The sequence below is a fragment of the Petaurus breviceps genome, unplaced genomic scaffold, assembly GCF_028583685.1.
Source record: "Petaurus breviceps papuanus isolate PSGF00001 unplaced genomic scaffold, PetGlider_PUasm1.0 90701, whole genome shotgun sequence".
Classification (NCBI taxonomy): domain Eukaryota; kingdom Metazoa; phylum Chordata; class Mammalia; order Diprotodontia; family Petauridae; genus Petaurus; species Petaurus breviceps.
This window is the reverse complement of record NW_027187316.1, coordinates 9,942,803-9,961,085: the sequence shown is the minus strand read 5'-3', so window position 1 is coordinate 9,961,085 and position 18,283 is coordinate 9,942,803. Positions and strand designations below refer to the sequence as shown.

At 40.2% G+C, this 18,283-nt stretch overlaps 1 protein-coding gene across 6 annotated transcripts in view; it reads right to left on the bottom strand.

Annotated features, from left to right (window-relative positions):
• TRERF1 (transcriptional regulating factor 1) overlaps positions 1 to 18,283 on the bottom strand; it is a 305,915-nt gene that overhangs the window by 94,393 nt on the left and 193,239 nt on the right. For 5 of the 6 annotated variants that reach the window (XM_069065954.1, XM_069065957.1, XM_069065958.1 and 2 more), the window contains one exon: positions 11,020 to 11,132. The exons of the other annotated variant lie outside the window; for it this stretch is intronic. The gene's annotated coding sequence lies outside the window, so the exon portion shown is untranslated. The remainder of the gene's footprint in view (positions 1 to 11,019; positions 11,133 to 18,283) is intronic. 6 annotated transcript variants of the gene reach the window in all.

Sequence of the window (18,283 nt, the reverse complement as noted above, 5' to 3'; positions counted from 1 at the left end):
AATAAATAAAAAATAAAATGAATAAAATAAAATAAAAACTATCAACAATCAGATGAAAACTTTTTCCAAATCACTAATAATAAGAAATAAAAATCCAAACAGCTCTCAGGTTTGAAATCACAGCCAGAAAATTGGCAAAACATGCAAAATGGAAACAGTCAGTGTTAGAGGGACTGTGGAAAGACAAGCACTCTAAAAAACTATTGCTGGAGATATATAATTTATTATTATAAGTGGATAGCAAATAAATCATATATACTCATTGAATCTGAGACCCCACAACTGAATACGAGAATATGGTCCATGGAGTAGATATATACTGAGATATTCATAGCTGTACTTTTTGTGGTCCCCAAAAATTAAAAGCAAAATAGATGCCTATGGCTAGAGGAATTGCTGAACAAATTATGGCATATGAATACAATGAAAAGTTATTGAACCGTAAAACATGAAAAGAAGACAGCATTTCCCCTAGCCCTACTGCAACCAGCAGTGAAGGGCACATAGTAGGTACTAAATAAGTATTTGCTGAATTGAATATCTTTTTTTTTTTGGAGGGGGGAAGGCAGGGCAATTGGGGTTAAGTGACTTGCCCAAGATCACACGGCTAGTTAAGTGTTAAGTGTCTGAGGCCAAATTTGAACTCAGGTCCTCCTGACTCCAGGGCCAATGCTCTATTCACTGTGTGACCTAGCCACCCCTGATTTGAATTTCTTTCTCTTCAAATAATTTTATATTTCTATCACTACAAAGTGGGGCCCATGAAGATCTTTCAAAGGGGACATTTTAAATTTTATTTTACACAAAAGTATAGAACAGGCACACTGGCTACACTTAAGATGACTATCCACTTGAACAAGAATGCCTGGTCAAACAAGTCTGAAATGGGGCCTTGCCTGGCTTGTACTCAAGAATCAACAACCAAGCATCATCTCAAGACAATGGCAAACCTCCGCTTGCAGAAGGGCAAGAAAGGAGAAGCAATGAGACACAACAGATCCACGGGAAGGGTTTTCTTTAAGGTGGAAAAAGTGCTTTCCAAATACAGAGCCCCAACCTTTAGACAGTGACTCTCCCTTACTAGTGAACTCTGAAGGAAAGGGGAAAAAAAAAAGAAATAGCAGCCTCAGTTTCTTCAAATGCAAAATGAGAATAATAATAGCACCTACCTTCCAGGGTTGCTGTGAGGTTCAAATAAGATAATATCTGTAAAAGTGCTTAACACAATGCCTGGAAGATAGTAGGCACTTAATAAAAGCTTATTCCACCTATCCAGGTTTGGCCTGATTATGTCTCACTTTTTAATGAGCCTGATTTTATCAATAGGACACTGTATGTTACATTCCAATGACTAGCTCTTGTTGGTGGTGGTGGTGGTGGCAGTGGTGATAGTGGTGGCATGTGTGTGGGTGTAGGTGGGTATGCTCTTAAAATCTATTTAAAACTTAAATGTCCTGACAAAATTTTGGAAACTCATTTGTAATGATAGCATATTAACAACACTCATCACCTGTCAGCCCAATATATTCAAATATTATCTTTCAATGTTCGGAACATAATTTTTAATTAAAGAAGTCTTTAAGGAGCAATTTCTCACACAGCATGAAATGGAAATGGAGAAAGACAGTGACAAGATAAAAAAAAGTAAGTAACTGAGCTAACTTCTTATTATTCTATCATTTAAGAAGAAGAGGAAAGAGCTCAAAGCTCTGTGGGTTTAACTTCCCAAGACATCACCATGCCAGAAGCCTCCAGATGGAAGCTAGCATCACCATCACAGAATCTAAATTTTGCCCAGAAGGAATCTCAAAGTCCATCATCTTGAATTTAGAAATATAACCTTCATTTTACAAATGAGGAAACTGAGGCCCAGGGAAGTTAAGGGAATTAAGGCCCAGTCAAAGCAGCAATAATAATATCTAATATTTATACAGTGCTAACTATGTTCCAGACACTGTACTAAACACTTTACAATTATTATCTCCATTTGTTCCTTAAGACAACAACCCTGCAAGGCAGGTACTATTATTATCCACTTCACATATGAGGAAACTGAGGTAAAGAGAGGTTAAGTAAGTTACCTGAGGCCATAAAGGTAGTAAAAGTGTCTGAGGCTGGATTTGAACTCAGATCTTCCTGATCTTAGAAGAGTACTCCATCCACTCTGCCAGCCTAGCTGCCCAGAGGTGGGATCTGAATCCAGGTCCTCTGACTTCAGAGTCTAGGTTCATTCTACTATATCATGCTTCCTTATGGAGGTACGTTTCATGAATGAAGCCCTACTGTACCTTGCTTCAAGTTCCTATTCAGGGCTGAAATTGACTTTACAACAGGTAAACTTTAAACAGGTAAAGGTTCACACTGATGGGGTTTTGGGGTCTTTTTTTTTTGTTGTTTTTATTTTTTGCTTTTTGGAGGGCAGTTGGGGTTAAGTGACTTGCCCAAAGACACACCGATAGTTTTTGTATTAAGTGTCTAAGGCCAGATTTGAACTCAGGTCCTCCTGACTCCAGGGCTGGTGCTCTATTCACTGCACCACCTAGCCGCCCCCAAAATTACTTGCTGCTTTTTGTCCTTCATTCTTTTTTTTTTAATTTATTGCCTCTTAACATTAAGATGGGTTTTGTTTGGTTTTTTTTTTGCTTTCAGGTTCTCCTGATTCCAATGCTCTATTCACTGTGCCACCTAGCCACCCCTCACACTGATGTTTTTTCTAGCACTGTTTTTCTCTATCTATATCTGTCTGTCTGTAAATAATACCAAAGGATGGTTTGTGGAAAGCCTTGGCTTTGTTTGGTAAAGATACCCTTAATAGGTTAGGGCCAAGAATCGCAGAATCTCAAAGGGGTATATAACCAAAGGGTTATCTTAGTAATCACTGGTCTGACCCAACCTGAAACAAATTCCCTTTATATCCAGAAAGACGAAGTAGTCTGGAGATCTTTAAGAAAAATAGTTCAATACATCTCACTAAATCCTAGGCATATTAATTTTTTTAAACCTATGTACTTTAAGCTTTAAAAAGTTTTTTCCTAATAGCAACACTGTGGGAAAGAGATTGCAAATATTACTATTCCCATTTTACAGGGGCAAACTGAGGTACAGAAAGTTAAGCAACTTCCTCTGGGTCACACATCTAACAAATATCAAAGTCAGGATTCAAATGCAGGTCTTCCGATTCCCAAGTCCTCAGCTCTTCTGCTACACATAGCATTATGATAATTCAATAACATCCTACCCATGTAATCAGAAAAGTGCTGGATTTTGAGTCAGAGGACCTGGATTTGAATCCTGATTCTATCATTCACCACCTGTGTGACCCTGGACAAATGACTTAATGTTTCTGAGACTCAGTTTATTCAAATGTTCAAGGAGAGGTTGAACTGGATGACGGTGTAGTGGGAGAAGCATTGAATTCAGAGTCATAGGACTTGAGTTCAAATTTTATCTGTTACTAACTGGGTGACCTTGGACAAGTCACTTAAATTCTCACAGTCTAAGTTTCCTCAACTCTAAAATGAATGAGTTGGACTAGAATCAGAGGTGATGACAAATACACTGCCCCCATACAGCTTTCCCAGACTAAAATGTAATTGGGAAATATTTAAATGAAATAAGTAAAAATATAATAGAAAATACACTACAAAAATAGCAACAGAACATAGCTAATGTAGTTTTCTCAATCAATATGCAGCAGTAGGGATCCTTATGTATGATTTAATGACCACTATTTCTATTGAGTTTGATGCCACTAGATTAGCTGACTTCTCTAGGATCTATAATCTTATAAATGTTTATAATAAATCAAGACCCCAGGGCGGCCAGTTAGCACAGCAAGTAAGAGTACTGGCTCCAGTGTCGGGATGACCTGTGGATCGAATCCCGGGCTCAGACACTTAGCACCCACCCAGAAACACCCGTGTAACCTTGAGCAAGTTACTTAACCCCAATTGCTTAGGGGCGGCCAGGTGGCTCAGCGAGTAAGAGCACTGATTCCAGTGTCAAGATGATCTGGGGATCAAATCTGGGCTCAGATACTTAGCACCACACCCAGAAATAACTGGCCGTGTAACCTTGAGCAAGTTACTTAACCCTGATTGCCTTAAAAAATAAATAAATAAATAAAGACCCTGAGTTATTTGTTTAAGGGTTCATTAAGTTCTGGATACTCCTTTACTAAAGCAGTATGTTATTCAATACATTTTATAAAGTCTTTTATAGAAAATCAGTCAGCAAAGAAGCATTTATTAAACACCTACTATACACCAGGCACTATGCTAAGCACTGAATATACAAAGTAAGGCAAACAACAGTCCCTCCTCTCCTCTCAAGAAGCTCACAGTCTAATGGGGGGAAAACCTGTAAACAACTGTAAAAAAAAGTAAAAAATCTGCGACTGCTTCTTTGGTAAACAGGAATTGGGAAAGTCAGCAGGGACTTAACCATATAGGTCCCATTCTATGATTCTATGAGTATGTACTTCCCTTGAAAAGCCAGAGAAATAAAATGTTAGCACATTTCCTTATATTCCATTTTTTAAAAAAGTTTTTACCTTCTTAAAAACTGAGGCATGTATATCTGGACGTGGGGCTGGGGAGGGACAGGAATTATGAGGGTGGAGGGTAAGGAGTAGCTCTAGAGCATAGATTCTTAACCTGAGGTGCATGAACTTAAAATATATAATTGTATTTCAACATAATTAGCTTTCTTTATAACCCTGTGTATTTTACGCCTTCAAAAACATTATTTTGAGAAGGGGTCCTTAGGTTTCACACTACTTCCAAGGGGACTGGGCATACACAAAGAATGTTAAGAACTCCTGCAAGAATTTTGGAATATATTTTTTAAAGCAATCGGGGTTAAGTAACTTGCTCAAGGTTACACGGCCAGTTATTTCTGGGTGTGGTGCTGAGTATCTGAGCCCGGACCTGATCCAGGTCATCCCGACACTGGAGCCGGTGCTCTTACTCGCTGCGCCACCTGGCCGCCTCTAAGCAATTGGGGTTAAGTAACTTGCTCAAGGTTACATGGCCAGGTGTTTCTGGGTGGGTGCTAAGTGTCTGAGCCCGGGATTTGATCTCCAGGTCTTCTCAACACTGGAGCCGGTGCTCTTACTCGCTGTGCTACCTTGCCGCCCCAAGAATTTTGGAATCTTAATAAACAACCCTATACTTCACCCCATCCTCATTGTTCATGTTGGAGTCTGAATTGGGCATCCCCTCCCTAGGCAGCCATCTCTTTGAAAGATTGGGAATAACTTTAAAAATCATGGCACTAATTCAGGCTCCTCTCAGAGACCTAAGAATTCACTTTGTGTGGCGAAGAGCCCCAGATGTGAGTCAGAACCCCAGGACCAACATCTTGCACTGCTATTTTAATACTTGTATGATACTGAACCAGCCTGCTCTCTCCTGTCTAGGCCTGACTCTCTGTTAAAATGAGGGAAGTTTGAAGTTTACATTATAACTGAGGTGTCACTGTGTAACAATGAAAATATGCAAGATTAGTACAGAGTAGATAAAAGGTAACCTTAGAAATAAAATGACACTATCAGTTTTGGGGGATTTTTCCCCTTTGGGGGTAGGAAGGCAGGGGAGAGGAAGGAAGGTCTTTTCTAGTTCTAAATTCTATGATTAGGTCCTAGGATCTATAATCCAAGTCTCTGTCAGTCATGTCTGGAAAACAAAAGTAAGATTTCCAGCCTCAGGCCCCAAGTAATTGAGGCAGCAGTCACTCAGAAAACCATTACATCAACTGGGGAAAAAAAAAACCCACCCAATATCTTATATTTATCCAACACCCCCTTTGTCAGGGCACATATAGAGAGTAAGAGTCTCACAAAGTTGTGGGTGAGGCAGATGGTGTCTTCTTCATGAGATGACCCAACTGAGAACATATGGTAAGTTTGTGTCAGATTCTGGCCTACGGGCCCAAAGTCTGTTTTTCTAGCCTTAAAGTCTTTCCGCTAGCTCATACTGTGAGAAACAACAAGGGACTATCATGCTACTGGAAACTTCTGTGATGCTAGCACCTTAAAAAAAAACAAACGCTAAACACAGTGACATTTTTTTAAATGGAAAATGAATATGTATCTTCATTGTATTGATTGTACTTTTGTTTATCTTTGTCTATAAAGCTTCCAAAGCTACAGCTGAACAGGCCAGATTTTATATTCTCCTAGAATTTATTCTTTCCCTTTAATACATAATGTCTCCTTCATCAGACTGGAAGCTCCCCGAGGGCAGGGAGTTTATATTGTCTCCCCAGTAATTAATACTCTATCCCTCCAGAAATTAATTTATGCTTTTATTTATTTTTACATATTATATCCAAATCCCTTCTCCAACCCCTCCCCCAGTAAACTACTGTAATATTTTTCCCCCATTATAATTCCCTATTGGCTTTTGAAGCCTCTTGTGAGCCAAACCCCTCAGAAGTCAGCCATTTCTCATCTTTCCAGTCTTCTTACACCTCACTACCCTCCTAGATATTTGGAGAAGATCTTAAGTGATGCACACAATCCCAACAATACAGGTCTCTTTGTTGTTTCTTGAAGACAACACTTTCATTGATTCTCTCCCATGTCTGGAACTCTTTCCCTCTCCTCCTCCTTGCCTCCCTGACTTTCTCGAAATCTTGGCTAACATCCCTTCTGCAAAAAACCTTTCCCCATCCTATGATTTTAGAGCCTTCCTTCTGAGATTACGCCCCGTTTATCTTGTACATGGCTGTTTTCATGTTTTCTCCTCCATTAGACTGTGAACCCCTTGAGAGCAGGGGCTGTCTTTTGTCTTTCTTTGTAATCCCACTCAGCACAGTGCCTGGCACAGACTTTCCACTGGTCATGTGGCATGGTGCCTGGCACATTGTTGATGCTTTATAAATGGAACTGAATTCCCTCATCACCCCCCCCCCTTTACATTTCCTTTACCTCTGAGTGCAGGGCTCTACACTCAGCAAGGGCTCTGTCTCAGGTACTAACTGACTCAGAATACTTATTTTAACATGTGAGTCACTCATTCACAAGCAATGAAGGGTCAAAGCAAATGTATCAATCTTGAGAGAACCTTGAATAATCAGCACAGCAGAGAGACCCAGGACTGAAATCCTAGCAATACAAGAAGCTACTAACTTAAGTTGGACTTATGGATCTGTGGAACTCAGGACACCTCACAACAGAATCCTCTCTCAATACCACTGACCCACTCTGGCATATAATGGGCAAGATAACATGTGGGAACAGGAAAAGAAAAAACATCTATCCTACTCCAGCTCCATCTTTATCAGAATGAGGCTACCTATCATCTCCACGTCTTGAAAATATTGGTCACGTGGATTGTGTCAAAATATTTCAATAATGAAATAACTTTAAATAAAGAAAAGAATGCAACTCATTTCTCTTCTCTATGCCACAGGTGAAAAATAAGATGTTCTCCAGGGCTCTTTTTGGCTCTAAATCTTATGCCTTCTTAAGTTAGTTAAGGTTTAAAACAGGACTTTTGAGGAAGATAGTACAAGTCATGAATCTGACCAAAAAACATGCTGCTGTCTATTGTCAAATATGCAAACTCACCAAGTCTTCTTCCTCCTAAAGGGTATGGCTCAGGACTACCAGAAAGGAGGTACCTAAGGTCCAGAATCCTTCAGCTCTGCAGCCTTGTTATAGGGAGAGTTCTCTGAGTATAAGGAAGATGAAATCAGTCAAGTCAATCTTCCAAAAGGGAAAAACTAAGCTACGAGGAATTCTCAGGGGTGGTTTACAGACAGGGAATTTTTCTACAATTTAGACAAAAACACTTCTAGAAAGCGATTTCTCAGGAAACAGTCATGACTAATAGATACAGACTGGTTAGTCAGAGAAGTTAAAGCAATTCATTGATTCAGACTCGGTGTTCCCCAGAAAGAAGCTATGCCAAGAAAAAGTCAACATGAGGATAGCCTTCTAATGTGTCCCTGAACCACAACTACCTCCACACCATTCAGTTCATCTTCAACTCTGGTATGCAAATGAAGAACCCTAAAGCCGAGCACTGTGGAAGTCATTCCTTTGTTCAAAAACCATCAATGATCCCCTATTTCCCATAGGAAAAAATAACACCTCCTGACCCTGACATTCAAAACTTTCTTCAAACTTATCTCCTGATACATGAACTCTCCTCCTCAAGCAGGAAGGGCCTACCCACTGTCCCCTGAACTTCCCTTTTATAGAGCCTAAAATTTTCTGCCATAGGAAATGCCCAAGAAATAGAATTCTATGCCTTCAGTTCCAAGAACATGTGAATGTTCAACATGTATGAAGAGAAGGCCTGTATCATATGTCTCTGTACTCCTCATATCACCTACCATCATGCTCTATAGCAGGCATTCAATAATGACAATGAGGATAATCTTCATATCCATCTGACATCTGCAGAGTAGATGATAGTGCAAAGCCTCCACTCCCTGACGCTGATAGAGGGGCTTATGAACCAAGAAATCTGGAAAAGGGAAGCAGGAAAGAGGTGAAGCATCAGAAAGTAGCGTCATGAGGAAGAGGAAGAGACAGAGAAGGGGGACAGCAGAAGGAGGAGGTGGAGGAGAGAGAAGAGGAGAAGGAGGAAAGGAGGAGAAGGAAGAAGAGGAAGGGGAGGGAAGAGGACAAGATGGGGCAGGGGAAAGAAGTCAAGATTTCTGGATAACCTAGTGATCAACTAGTTACTGGGTCCTGGATTCCTTTGTAAAATCATGATAAAAGTTGTAAAAATGCTAGAGAAAACTGAAGAAATAAGATCCTCCCGAAACTGCAGAAGCCATTTCCTCTCTAGAGATAGATAAACACTAGACTCATAAACAAATTCTCCAATGCTGACTGGCTATTTACAGCTTCCTGATAGGATCATCCACTATTTAGGAAATTACTCCAATCCCAGAAAAGTAGACTCACACGGCAGACCCAGGCAGTTGGTTATCTCATTTGAGTGGGAGAGAGATTCCTTCTGTGGTACTCTGGCCCCTGGATACACAGAAGATCGGGGCTGAAAGTTTCCTTGTTGACTCTTTCCTCCTCCTTCTTCTAAATTACTTTATGTGAGACCTTTCAGAACTAGAACTTGCCCTACCCATTCCCATTTCCAGTCCCCCTCCCCAGACATACTAGTCCTGAAGAACAAAAACTGAAGGGAAAGGTACCATAGTAACCACAGGCATTTCTAGGTGACCAGATGCTAATAGTAACCAAAAATGTTGAGCAAAGCCATATAGTTAACGATCATCTTTTTTTTTTGTCTTGGTTTCTACCCTATCTTCAAAAATGAAATCTTTCTGGTGCTGACTCAGTCTCTCCTATGGGTCTTCCATTACTTCTTTCCCTTTGAATAATGCAAAAAGCCATGATTTCAATGGTGTGGGAGGGGAATCATGCCAGACCTTAGCAGACAGTTTTGTGAGATAGTATATCACATCCAACCCCCTCCCCCCCCCAAAAAAAACATCATTTAGTGTCCCAGTTTCCTGGTGATCAGCCTCTTTGCTTTAGATCTTGAATGACAGACATAAAGTCTATCACACGACCGAAGCATTTCCAGATCGGTAGGACCTTCTAGGTATGTGTGATGCTGCACTGGCCTTCAAGAACTCAGGCTCATTTACATGCTACACTGAGGCATCTGGAAGGCTTGTTGGTGGCTTTTTTGTTTTTGTTGTTGTTGCTGTTGTTTTTACCAAACCTGCAATTTCACAATTGTTAGGGAATGCTTGGTAAGGAATTTCTATCAAAGTAGATCCCTATCTTCTCTGCAACTTATGGCCAGTAGTCCTGAGACTATTGAAGGGTTAAGTGACTCTCTCATGGACAAAAAAGGCCTGTGGGTTAGAGGAAGGACATGAAGTAAAATCGTTCCAATTACAGGATCAGTTCTCTATCCATTACACCAAGAGGCCTCTTAATTATAATATACTTTCCTACAATAAACCTCTGACAACGGTTAGCAGGAGTTAGTCTCTTAGCTTGCAGAAAGACTGCCTAAACAACAGTATAAAATGAGTGGAGCAGAGAATCTTTTGGAAATTACTATATTATACAGTAATAAGTACAAGAGATTTATATCCCACTCCCAAACTGAAGGGGGTGAGAAGGTGGAGAAAGGGGTAGAAGATCATTCCATGGAAGGGAATGACTAGAAGAGGAGCAAACCTATAAAGAAAATCTAACAGGTAAGGAGTATTTTCCACATGAATGGATAATGCCCAGCATAAGCTAGGTATTTAGTAAATGCTTAAGACTTACAGTGATCAACATGACTAATACGGAAATATGTTTTGCATGATTGCACATATATAACCTATATCAAATTGCTTACCATTTCAGGGAGGGAGGAGGTGAAGAAGGGAGGGAGAAAACTGGAAATTCAAAAGAATATTTTAATGAATATTAAAAATTGTCTTTTTATGTAATTGGGGAAAAAAATACATTTTTTTTAAAAAAGACTTTACAGTGATCCTACAAATAATCAATTTGTGATTAGCTTTCAGTGATTACCAAAAGAGACCAAGAACCTTTTCTCCTGAACAGCTCTGATTAGGGGATTGACAAGGGGATGAGCATCTGTGTGCCTCTGAATCTATGACACAAAACCCAAAAGGAACGATTCTTAAATTCCTTTCTAGTCTGCCATTGTCCAAGCTTGCCTCTCGCCTCCATCAATCCTGATGATTCGTGTAATGTTAGACCTCAAAGGGAATCCTTTCATTTTATAGGAGAAGAAAAGAAAAGAAAATGCCCAAGGTCACATGGCCACGTAATAGAACCCAAGGCTCCTGACTCAGTCCAGTACCCAAACCATGATGCCATATTGCCTTACTGAGGCTGAAAATGTACAAAATTAACCACTCTGAATTGTATGCCTGAATTGTAGCTACCAGGTCAAGTAAGACATTCTTCCAGCTCATAACATGAGACAATGAGAGTTTACATAATTTTTTTATTTAACTTTTTAAAAATGAAAATTAGTAAATCTGCCCAGAAGAGAAACCGAACCTCACCGTGACCTTGGCAGCAGACGGCTGAGTAAAGGGTTTGGCTCTGGTCACTTTTCCTATGGCCCGTCATGCTGTTTGCATGCTGCTCACCGGGTGGGGTAAGGGGCCTGGTATGGCTAGAAGAGAAAGAAAAAAAGGTCACTTCTCCATCATTTACCTCTTTCCCCTCCCAACCATCATTTGCTGAAAGAGGATTCTGTTTCCTAAGACCAATACCTTGAGGGATCCACTCTGAAGTATCCAAGGGGCAGAGAAAACAGAAGAGGAAATGCAGAGAGGATTTGAAAATCCAGTTTTACTCATATTTCTAAACAGCCAATATGGGCTGGTGGACCACCATTCTCCCTTCATCACAGCTCCTAGATTGGGAAAAAAGTACTAGGGGCCTATAGGATGTTCATAACCTTGAATACGCCTAAAAAAGCAGGGTGTGAATGGAAATAAATATAAACCTAAGCCAGTCTTGTCCTCCAAGGAACTCAAGGCAAATCAGAAATATTTATTAAAAATCTGCTCCTGGGGCGGCCAGGTGGCACAGTGAGTAAGAGTGCCGGCCCCGGAGTCGGGAGACCTGGGGATCGGTTCTGGCCTCAGATACTTAACACCCACACAAAATAACTGGCTGTGTAACCTTGAGCAAGTTACTTAACCCCAATTGCTTTAAAAAAAATATGCTCCTAAGAACTTTGTACACAATTAGAGACACATAGTATGTGTGACAACTAACTTGGATAGACTGGGCTCCTCTCAGCAATGCCAGGTTATTAGACAACTCCAAAAGACTCATGATGGAAAGGGATATCCTCATCCAGGGAAAGAACTACTTTTTTGGTTTGGTTTTGTTTCTTCTTTCTCATTGTTCACTCCATTGGTTATAATCCTTCTTTACAATTTGACTAATGTGAAGGTATTTGTAGATCATATATATGATTGCATGACACCATGGGGGGAAGGGAGGAAAAGAGGGTGGGAGAGAAAATTTAAAACTCAAGGGATTGTGGAACTGAATGCTGTAAACCAAAAGTAAACAAATAAATTTTTAAAAAAGAATCTGCTCCTAGAGAAGTTTATCAATTAGTGAAGGGCTAAACAAAGTATAAGTGGAATGGAAATTTACCATGCTGTATAGCATGTTGAATATGATGGATACAGAGAAACATGGGAGGACTTCATACAAACTAATGAAAAGTGAAACGAGCAGAACCAGGAAAATAATACATAGAATGACTATAATAATGAAACGGAAATGACAAGAACAACAAAACAATCCAAAAAGAAAATTGTAAAGTTCTAATGATGACCAAGCATGGACCCAAAGAAGAGATATAAGTCAGAACACCTCTCCCTAACCACCACCATCCCCTTCTTCTTTGTTGTGGTGGAATGCTATAGAAGTGGAATAATGTATATAAAATCAGCCTTTTTATTTTCCTGTTGGCTAATTTTGCTGAACCCATTCCATTTTCCCCCCTCTTTTTTATTCTTTGTTATAAGAGATAGTTCTGAGAGGGGGAGGACAGGAGATACAATGGAAAATGTAAGTGATATAAAATCAAAATATATCAATAAAACATGTCAAAAGACCAAAAAAAAAAAAAGCTTTTAAGTGCATTAGTATGCCTGTCTTCCCATTCCCCCTTGAGAAATAAAAGAACATACAACTTGGCACTGAGTTAGGATTTGGGTACAAAGTATCTAAGTTATTTCACATTATAGGGGGCCTAAATCTGTAAAGGATAATGTACCTTTAAATTGTGGCAGCTTATCGACTTTTCTGCCTCAAACCTCTCTCCTCTCCAATTCATGTTCCACATACTTGTGAAGTGATTTTACTAAAGGACAAGTCTGACCATGTCATTCCCCTGCTCAATAAACTGTAGTGGCTCCCTATGTCTTCTAGAACCAAATAACTCCTATGTGGCAATAAAAGTATTCACAAGCTGTCCCCAACCCACCTTTTCAGCCTATACAAACTCCTCCTTCACACATTCTGCAGTTGAGAAGGTCTTACTACTTTTCTTCAAAGATGACATTTCATGTTTCCCATCTTTGCGCCTTTATACCGGCTGTCCCCCATGAGTGGAATGTACTCGCTCTTCACTTCTGCCTCTTAGAATATCTGGATTTTTTCAAAGTTCAAACTCTTAACACCATCTTTTCTATGATCCTTACAGCTGCTAGTGCCTCCTCCAAAAAAAAATTAACTTATGTTTGCTTATCTGTGTACATTTCCCCCAGGAGAATGTAAATTTCTTTAGAAAAGAGATTGTTTCATTTTCTGTTTGTCTTTCTAACACCTAAGCCCAGTGATTGACACATAACACATAGTAGGTGCTTAACAAATGCTTTCTACACATGCCCAAAGTCACAAAAGTAGTGACAGGTAGGATTTGAACCTAGTTCCTCTTATTCCAAAGGAATGGGATGTAAGATCAAAGTCTTAAAATTAATGATTGTTCAACAAATCCTGGAATAACAGTGCTATGAATCAATCCTCTCTGTTCCATTTCCCTCTCCACACCCTCCACCCTTGCCCTGGCCTAATATTCTGGGAGAATAAATACAGGGAGCTGAAATGGTAATAGGAATTTGAAGATCTTCCCTGCCCCTTAATAGGCGACTGTAGTCACATGGAGCCTGTGGAGGGAGGAGTTTGCTGAACTGGTAGAGCAGGAAGGAGTGGAGCAGGAAATGAGTCAGAGTAGTTAGAGCAGAGGGAGAGAGAGGACACAGGTAAGCAGACAGCTCGGATTGTGAGTGCTTGTGGGAAGGCCCAAGTAGGGGAAGGCTTTGGGATGGTGTTCTCCCTGCAGTGATAATATGCATTAACTTCTTTGTTGCTATCATGGATTCAGTTTTCTGGTGTTGGGATTTGGCTTTTTGGTATCTGAATAAGTGTTTTGCTTTTATCTTCTACATGGAGAATCTGTTATATTTTGAGATTCAGAACTATGTCAGTATATTCATAGTCACCTCAGTGCTGGGCATATTGCCTTAGCGATACAGGAGTTCAATCACTATCCCAATATCCATCTGAGATTGACATCAAGGAAGATAGGTCATTCACAGTTTAACTAGAAGTGGCTAGTAGCACAGTGGGCAGAGTTCTGGGTATAGAGTCAGGAAGAACTGAATTCAAATCCAGCCTCAGACATTTATTAGCTGTCTGACTCTGGGCAAGTCATTTAACCTCTGCCTGCCTGTTTCTTCTACTGTAAAATGGAGAAAGACTCTATCTCCCAGGATTGTTGTGAGGATCAAATGAGATAATATTTGTATAAGGTACTTAGCATAGTGACTGGCACATAGTAGGTCATATGTTTATTCTCCTTTCCTTCCCCTAATTCACTTGGAAAACTGAGATTAACTATTTTGTCTCAGATGGTCTACTAGATGCAGAACTAGAAAGAATGACTCAGAATGACATTTCTCTCTTTTAGCAGTCACCATTATTACATATTTTTTAAAAATCATGAAATATTTATTGTGCACCCATGTGATTAATGGGGCTGGAAAGGCTCTGAGGGTGTCACAAAGGCAGCAGTTTCCTCAAGAAGCCAGTGAATATTATAATGATCATCCCAATAATCCTTAATTCAACAACCTCCCCTCCCCTGCTCACTTCCCTGAAAGATATGTGAACTAGAAATAAATAGCAGCAGCATTTTTTTAGATGATATTATGCACAAAATGAAGGTCACAAGGAAATTCTGCCTCATCTTTCTAACCCTTATCCTACCATAATTCCCTTACATATCCTTTTGCTCCGACCAGCTTGGTCTACTCACTGTTGCTGAACACATTGAATGAAATTCCACTTGGGTTCAGATTATTATTATCCAACCATGGCATAAAGCTTAGATTCTCCTTCCTCCATCTAGCCTTCCCCCCTCCATATAGTTGCTCCCCACCCCACTCCCGCCCACATTGCTCTTATTCCCTCTGCAACTCATAGGTTCATAGATCAGCTGGAAGGGGACTTAGAAGTCTTTTGAATCTAATCCCTGCCCTCTCTCCCCCCCATTTTTCAGATAGAGAAACTGAGGTACAGAGAGATTAAGCAAATTGGCCAGAGATATATACTAGGCAAGTGAGGTATAATATGAACTCAGATCTGATTTATATTGTTGGCCAGAAATACAATTAGTTCATATTTCTCCAAGAATTTTCCTATCAAAAGGAGCTTTGAAAATTTGGCAAGGCAGAACAAATCCTAAGATTTCAGAGCTGGAAATGATAAAAAAAAAAAAATCCACAGTTAGGTCAAACTCCCCCAGAAAGGCAGGCTACTTTAAGGTAGGGGAGAGCAGGAGCACAAGAATGGTGTGAGGACAGAATTCCTGGGAAGCAAGACTGTGGATGGTCTGAGAGGGAAGGACACCAATGTGCCAGGCTTCAGCCACATTTCAGAGGACTACTGGATCTCTTCCTCTCCTCTCACTCTCTTCTAATCTCTCTATCATTGGGCTTTTGAACCTCCTCCTACCTCCACTAAAATGAAACTGCACACTCCAAAGTTATCAATGATTTCTTCTCTTAAATGACTGATATGGTCTTTTCTCAAGTCTCATCCATCTTGACTTCTCTTTCTCATTTAACACCATAAATTACATTTTCTGCCAGAATACCTTCAAGCCCCAGGGATTTTCTTGAAACTGCTCTCCTTTATCTGTTTGACCACTCCTTCTCAGCCTACTTTGCCGTGAAGGCCTCTAATCATGGAGGTCACCAAAGGCTGTGCCTTTCTTCTCTAGGTGTTCTATACCATCTCGGTTATCTCCTCTACTAGACAATTATTATCTCTATGTACATGATTCCCAGATCTATCTAGCCCTAGCTTCTCTACTGAGCTCAAGCATCACCAACTGCTTCTCAAACAGGATGCCCCACAGGCATATCAAACTCAACATGTCCAAAACAGACTCCATTATTTTCCCCATCTTCCCTATTATCTTTAAGGGCACTAACCCTCTTCCCAATTACCCAGGTCCACAACAGTAAGTCATCCTCAACTTCTCATTTTCATTTGACCCATATACCCAATTTGTCGCCAAATCTTATCACTTCAAACTTCACAACATCTCATATACATCCTCTTCTCTCTACAAACACAGCCATCACCTGAATTCAGGCCCTCATCGCCTCTTGAAATAGTTTTCAAATTGTCCTCCCAGCCTCAAGTCTCTTTCCTGTTCCAATTCATCTCCCACTCAGTTATCAAGATGCTTTTTCTAAAGCTTAGGCTAAATCCTGTCATTCCCCTGGGTCCACAAGCTCTAAGGCTGCCTTCTTACCTCTAGGATCAAATATAAACTTCTTTTGGGGGGCATGGAAAGCTCTTCATAATAAGCTCTTCCCATCTTTACTTTATTCCCTATACTCCACAATTCAGCTAGACTGTCTTACTTGCTTCATCTCTGTCCTCCATACCTGGAATCCTCTGCCTAGCTTCCTTCAAGACTGAGCTTAAAGCTCACCTTTAGGAGCCCCTTTGTGATCCATACCCAACCTCTATCCCACCCCAGCTGCAGCTTTCACCTCTGAGATTACCAGAATTCCATTGGCTCTATTATTTACCACTTATCTCATGAGAACATTCTCTTCAAGAAACTTTTTTTGGGGCCTTTGTATCTCCAATGCTTAAAACAGTAAGCACACAGTAAGTGCTTAATAAATGCTTGCTGACTGACCGGAGCAACTGACCCCTTTTTCCAGCATGGCAACACCATCAGAAGTGCCATCTAAAGCATATCTTTGAATAAGAACCATGACCTACCCATCAAAATGAACTGAGGGAAACACCTCAGGTCTGGGCACTCAAAATGCTAAGTGTTCTCCTAGTGTTAACATCTACTGTTAATACTACAAAAATGATTTTTTTTTTAAATTAGGAAACTCTTTGTGACAGACAACTTCAAAAAGTCTCTAAATTCCTTCTGCATTAATACTTGAGGGAAACATTTAGAAGTCACTTTCACTCATTTGAATGTTTAAAAGAAAAAGCTCTCTTTACAAAGCTGTTAGCTTTTAAGTAGTTCCTATTTTAAACTTTCAGAGATAACTGCAGAAATAAAACTTCCCTTCTTCAAAGGTTCAGGCAATTTTTAAATGCAAATGCCAACCACACACACACACACACACACACACACACACACACACACACACACACCCATTGCAAACTCTAAATCATCTATTTGAGAGTTTGTCTCTTATGGAGTCCTAGAGATAAGCACATCATAAACATTTCTATAGCAACAGAATGTTTTTGAAGCCTGTTGTCTGTAACATTGCAAAGACTATGTGTCATTAACGCTGAATGTTGGAGAAGAGGAGGTTTGAGGGGAGTAACTGTTTATGTACAAATAAGTCAATACAGTAACTGGAAATCAACCCAAATTAAGTTGAAGCATTGAATGGCAGCAGGTAGGATACAGTGAACAAAAGCTACCAAGAGAGATTCAGGTCAGAAGCTAGTGTTGACAACTGGGAGAAATTATTCCTTCAGGCCTCAAGACTAAAACATAAAATGTTTTAGCAAAGAGGATCATTGTTTGTCTGAAAGGGAAGAGACCCTCAAGTCCCTCTTATCCAAGCCCCTCATTTGACAAAGAAAATTGAGGTCCAGAAGAGGAAGGCAGCTAAGATCCCCATAAGGGGCACCAAGGATGCATACTCTAGGCAGGCACTGTGGAGCTGAAGTGGAAAGAATTAAGAAGAAATTAGAAAGAAATAAGAAAGAATTAAGAGGATCCAGGTTAAAATTGCATCCCTTTATAGTTGCTACCTGGGTGACCTTGGGGACAAGTCATTAAACCTCTCCTGGGCTTCAGGAGATGGTAAATGAAGGGATGAAGTAGGTGGTCTCTAAGGTTGCTTGAGTTCTAATCTATATCCTACAAAGCCCATTTCCTTACCATGTCCCCCTACCCCACCACCTTTAAATACAATCTTTTCCTATCCTTGTTCCCTTGTACCAGCTCTGTCTGAGTAGTCATCCAACAAAGGAAGCCCACTGACTGGATTCTGAGTAGTGTTGGTTACAGATATGATTTCCAAGTGCGTAAGTAGCCACCTTGATAGGATGGTCCTAAGCCTTCGATTTTTCCAAACCAAAGACTCTCTGTCCCTCTACCACAAAGCTCTTAATCTGCAAAGACCTTTGGGAGAAAGATATTGGTCTGACCATCATTCCTAGTTGGAGCGTGTCTATCCTGGGGAACTGGGCTGTTGTCATCTTGTTCTCATCCTCAATATAACCCGGAATCCT